Here is a 6,000-nt window from a genome sequence, read left to right on the forward strand (position 1 = left end):
AAAGGAAAAAAATAATAACCAATTTATAAATACATAAAATTATGTACAACGCATACTATTTTTAAATAATAGTTGCGTTTTTTTCGGAAATACTCCTTCCCCACAATCTTTCGAGGAGTTACTTAGAAAAGAAACAATGAAAAGGATTTTTATTCAGCGAGTAGCAGAATATAAGAAAAAGAAGTAATCAAACCAAAAACATTTACGACTTGATTTTTAATTAAGAAAAGATCGTAAATAATGTTAGTTAAGAAATTTTTATAACATCTTAAATATCTATTAAAAAATAATAGAGAAAATCTAATTAAAAAATATGTAACTTCTTTATCAACAATAATTTACAACAGAAGAGAACACTACAATACAAATTATAAGGTAATTTATAATATAAACAGAATATTTCTATTTAATTACCTTAATGAGAATCATAGATTAAAATAATGTTTACTTGTATTTACTACGTGTCATAGCTTTAACGGTTACAGGCATTGTAGGCGACCTAACATAGGTGACAATTCACACAATCTAATACAGCCTTAAAAATGGATCCCATGCCAGGCTTGTCTAGAAAAATAAGGAGTGAAATAATTTTTATATTAGTCTTTACAATGAGCCAAGTATCTTGGCTCACTAAAAGTTTGGTGACTAAATATTTTAACAATATTAATACTCTCAAAGAAAGCATCTCTCTTTTTCTCTCTCACTCTCTCTCTCTCTCTCCCTGTGATTAGTACCTCTTGCATATCAGTTGCTTTATATACATCACAATGACAAATAAAAAATAAAGGATAGGACAAACAAACCAAAAATTACTAAATAAATATATTATTCAGTTGATATAAAGTGTCCCAAAATTAACTGATATTTTTAATTTATCGCCAATTTTTTCACGTTCAAACCAGAGTGGAGAATTTTATATGCTGTTATTCAGTAAACACTGAGGTTAAATTATTGAAATGTACACGCTTGAACAACGAGTAGAAATTGTAAAAATAACAATATGAGTGTTCAAAAAAAAATAATCTTCGGCGTTAAGGTACATTTTCTTCTTACTGGTTTTGTCGAATTTGGGGATCAGAAAATCCAAAAAGCAAAAGAATGAAGAACTTCCTCGACGGGTCACGGTTTGGTACTGATTTTGGGCTGGGGAAATGATTGGGCCTTACGTCTTTGAAAATGAAAATGGAGACGCTGTTACCGTCAATGGAGTTAGATATGGTGAGATGATTTTAAAGTTGTTACGGCCTGAAATTAATGATATGGATGTGGAAGACATGTAGTTTCAACAAGATGACGGTTCAACATGTCACATTGCCAGTAAAACCGTGCAGCTATTTCAAGAAAAATTTAACGGTCTTGTTACCTCGCAGCGAGGTGAAGTGAATTGGCCGCCAATATCATATGGCGACACCGTTGGACTTTTTTCATTGGGATTATCTTAAGGATAAAAAGTGTACATCAATAAATCGCAAGAAATTGAGGACCTCAAAGAAGAAATTCGACACAACATTTTCGACATTTCCCAGTAATTATATTAACATGTTTTGGCAAAGAGTGAACTTGTGCAGGCAAGGTCGGGGTTCTTATTTGTCAGATGTTTTGTATCACACATAAAACCCATATCACTACTTTCTAATAAAGCAAAAATACTATCAATTATAAAATTAAAAAAAATGTGTTTTATTAAAACATTAAATGTCGGCTCATTTTGGGACACCTTTAAAATTATACTTTTTACACAGAGTAATATTAAAGTATGGAAACAGCTTCATATTTCAAAAGTGAGGAATACTAAGAGATAGAAACAAGGGCGTATCTACATAGTTACAAAATTACTATTTTACGGTGTGTTTGACATTTTTGTACACTAAGGGAACTAGGTCTAAATTTCGTTGTTGCGAACAACATTTCTTGTGGCATGTATTATAATTATTGAAACAGACTCGTACATTATGAGGTATTTACGGCCAGTTTTAGCTTGTTAAATTTAGAACTAGGCGCGGGGTTTTTACTTCCGCAAGCTCGGTTAGCTAGTTCAGAGGGCAACGATGTAGGATAGTCAAGAAGTCCGAAAGAAGCCTACAGCGAAGGCAAAGGCTGAGTTAAAAATTCACTGATGTAAATGTCTACCGAGGCATTTACATAGGTGGCATCCCAACAGAGGCCTGGCTAACTGATTATACCTTTTTTTTTTTTTTTTTTTTTTGTTTTACCTCCGGGTCCGCACTCAAGCAATTCATTCCGCAGAGGATGAGATGAATGTTTTTGTAGCGTCTGTGAAAAATGCCATGCCTGACCGGGATTCGAACCCAGGACCTCCGGGTGAAAGGCCGAGACGCTACCACTCGCGCAACTGATTATACCTGTGAGGTGTAATCAGTTAGAGGGTCAAAAGACGACCTCCGTTAACCGTTAAAGCCCATCAAGGCTAAAAACGAAGGCGGGGGGTTGAGACGATCGGAATCGTCATAAGACGGGGGTGTCTTCCCCTAAGGGGGTTGGGATGACGTTTTTGTCTGCCATCCTGGATGTCACACTGAATTAAACTTTTTTTAAAGGGAAGGCGAGCATGTGATACATGATTTTAATGTAAAATGTTACGATAAAAAAGATGACAAAACCGTTTCTCGATATATGCCTCCGTTTTGAGTTATGAGCAATCATTTTTGTAAAAACAGAAAAATCGCTGTAGTAATAAAACGAGGTAAAACGCCCCCGTAGTAACCTTTTTATTTTGTACTACCTTCAGAATTACATCCAATAATAAACATTAAACAGTTAATGTTGGAATTAATGGCCCAAACATTAATAATAACAGTTTTCACAATAATAAATTACACTAATAATTTACAACACTACTACAAATTACATGGCTCGGTCAATTGATATGATTTAATTTTAATAATCACTCAGATATGAGTAATGTGCTGCTCTACATACAAAAAAAAACTACTATAGTATTTTCCTAAACAATTCGACCAAAATTGGGGGAAAACGTAACAAAATTAATATAAAATAAATAAATACAGAAAATGAAGTTTTTCATATATAAATAATAGTTATATAAAATAATGGTAAACCAATTTTATCTAAATAATAAATAAAAGCAGTGCAAAAAAGATAATACTACAGATATGCTTTGAGGAAAGAGTTCATAATGAACTCTAAAAACTCAGCAGATAGATTAGAAACAAATAAAAAAAAGGGTTGAAAATTGAATTCTTTAGCTGAAATCATTAAATTTAATAGTTTAGATAAAGAAACTAACAAAAATGAAAAAAAATGTAAGTAGCGTATCAGTTAATGAAATGTCGACGAAAAAAAGAAGTTGTAATAAGACTCAAAATTCTGCATTACGATAGTAAAATCACACGTACAAGTTTCCACGTAGCTGAACATCTGTATTTCAGTAACATAGGGAACTGAAAAACTGGTAAAAAGAAACAAAGATTCCGAAAAAAAATTAGGACCAAGAAAAATTTGAGATGAATAAAAATTCAGGAAAAACAACAAATTCTTTGAGGAGAGAAATTACTAGATGTAATGAAGAAAAGTAAAATCTTTTTATACTGACGCTAGATAAGAATAAATCTGAAAATACTAAAAAAAATTGTTGGTTATTTTAACAAGAAGATAACACCAATATTGGATAATAGAAGTTAAACATGACCTCAAAGAAATAAAAATAAAATTTGAAGTACTGAATACGGGGAAAAATTTAAGGAATTCCAAGAAAAATCAGAAAAGAAATTAGGGCTCGGTTCGTCCAGAAGAAAAACATACAATGAGATTACAATCGAGTTCTGGAATAAATGAAACAACAAATGAACTGAAGAGTTAGTTTAAAAAAAAGTCACAAAGCGTTCATAAAGTGAACAGAAATTAAGCACATTTTTATTTTTCCGCGTTAAATGAAGTTGCCAAAAATTAAGTTTTTTTTATCGACTTTTCAAAAAAAGTACAGTATTACTTTCAGTCGCAAAGTGTATTATGCTGGGGGGGGGGGGGAATTGAATTTTCTTTACGTTTTGAATTATGAGGAGTTAATGGACACTATCACTCAAAAGGTAATTTCCTCATGCATATAATATATATATACGCCTATGTATAAAATTTGTTGTTTGAAAATTTGCGAAACTACTGCATAAATTTCATTAAAACTTTGATATGATGCAGTAGTACCTCTGAAGTTGTGTATGTTAAGATTTTATGAAGATTAGTTGAGTCGTTGTTGAGCTCGATTTAAGGCCGACAACAGATAACATAATCTCAACTTGAGGTATGTTGACTTAAATTGGTGTATTTTTCATACGCGCTTATGCGATGAGTCATGGTGTTGAGTGAGCTTAAACTTCAAGCATGTGTGTGTGTGTAGTGTCTACTCGTTATTTTTAATTATTTCATCAAATTATGGTTACTATAATTAATTATATTAATTCTCTTATAAAGAGAAAATATATTTTAATATTAGATTAAAAAAAATTACGTCTTAGTTTTCTCATTAATATATGTTCTGTATATTTTTTACGCAAAAAATTGTACAAGAAGTATTATACAAAATAAACTAACGAAAAATTGGTCTGCGCCAGAATGTTTTTATAATTAGTATTTTAAAAGACAAAAACAGAAGAGATCTGTAAAAGAAAATATTTTAATGCGCGGAAAAAGTTTTTAAATGTTTCGGTATTTATTTAAAATAGTTATGTAAACAAATAAAAGCCGTTCTATTACACTGAACTGTGCTGTTACGCTAAACCTTTGTTTTTATCTGGTTTAACAGAGTTATCTTGTTTTACCAAAGGTAACAGAATTATAAATGTAAACAAATGTATAGATTAGAATTTTTAATTAATTATTGAGTAATTAATTATAATTTATAAATATCAAACAGCCTGCAGCTCATTTTTGAATCTTGAAAAGTTATTCTGATTTTTATAAGAATACCAGAATATATCAGAGACGGAAATATATTCAGTAATAATAAATATTTAATAATAATGACAAAAATAACTTTGGGTTATGAAGATACTACAAAAGAAAACGATATATAGTTAGATTCTGTTGCATAAAATATTGTTATAAATTTGAATAATATAAATCATCAAAATGTATCCGCTTTTCTGATACGGAACAATGTAACAAATTTGTAACAATATATATTTCGGTACTAACTTTGATATTAACTTCAAAAAAAATGAAATATTTACAAAATGCGATACAAAATGTGATTATTATTTGCAAATTATTTTGAAATTAAAGTTTTAAAAGCAAGCATCGATCAAGAAACTACATAAAGAAGTTAATATGAACACATCTATTTGTTACCTTAACCAAAATAAACGTTAACAATCAAGATTACACATCAAATTATTCTTTAAAATATAAAATATTAATACGATTAACAAATAAACAAACAACCCAACAAAACATACCTTAACAAATATTGTATAAAACAAAAAAGAAAACAGTTTATCAAGTCAATAAACGCGCACATAACATCTTGTTTACACTACTGATGTAAGAAAAATACGTTTTACTGGACGATACAACATTCCGACACACTTGCAATATTCTCTTCACTAAGACAAGACAAAGTAAGGGATACCAACCCCTCCTATTTTTTAAATAAAATATATTGAACAATTATTTTAAAACAAGGTAACCAACTTTTTTTTTTAATTAACAACAGAAAAAGATGAACTATTGTTATTGTTACTTATTAAAAACACTTTTGAATTCTATTTTTTTTAAATTTAAATTTGATCTTAAATCGTAAAAAAATAATTCGTTAATTATCAATCAACCGTAATTGTATTGCGGTTAACCGTAATTTACGATTTCAATCAACCGTACAATTAAGGTTAACCTTAAAATGTTTAAATGTATTAATTAATTAAAATATATATGTTTATATGACTTCAAAATTTCTTAATATGAAGGTAATTTATAAACTTTTAAAAATTATTAATTGCATGTAAAAAAAATTTAATGAAATTAAAA

The 6,000-nt window shown here is 29.6% G+C and overlaps 1 long non-coding RNA gene across 1 annotated transcript in view; it reads right to left on the reverse strand.

The window, feature by feature from the left end:
* Positions 1-5,528, reverse strand: part of LOC142323008 (uncharacterized) — a 52,351-nt gene extending 46,823 nt beyond the window's left edge. The window contains exon 1 of the long non-coding RNA XR_012755994.1: positions 5,433-5,528. This is a non-coding gene — a long non-coding RNA (uncharacterized LOC142323008). The remainder of the gene's footprint in view (positions 1-5,432) is intronic.
* Between the last annotated feature and the right edge of the window lie 472 nt (positions 5,529-6,000).

Source organism: Lycorma delicatula, chromosome 4, assembly GCF_047948215.1.
Source record: "Lycorma delicatula isolate Av1 chromosome 4, ASM4794821v1, whole genome shotgun sequence".
Classification (NCBI taxonomy): domain Eukaryota; kingdom Metazoa; phylum Arthropoda; class Insecta; order Hemiptera; family Fulgoridae; genus Lycorma; species Lycorma delicatula.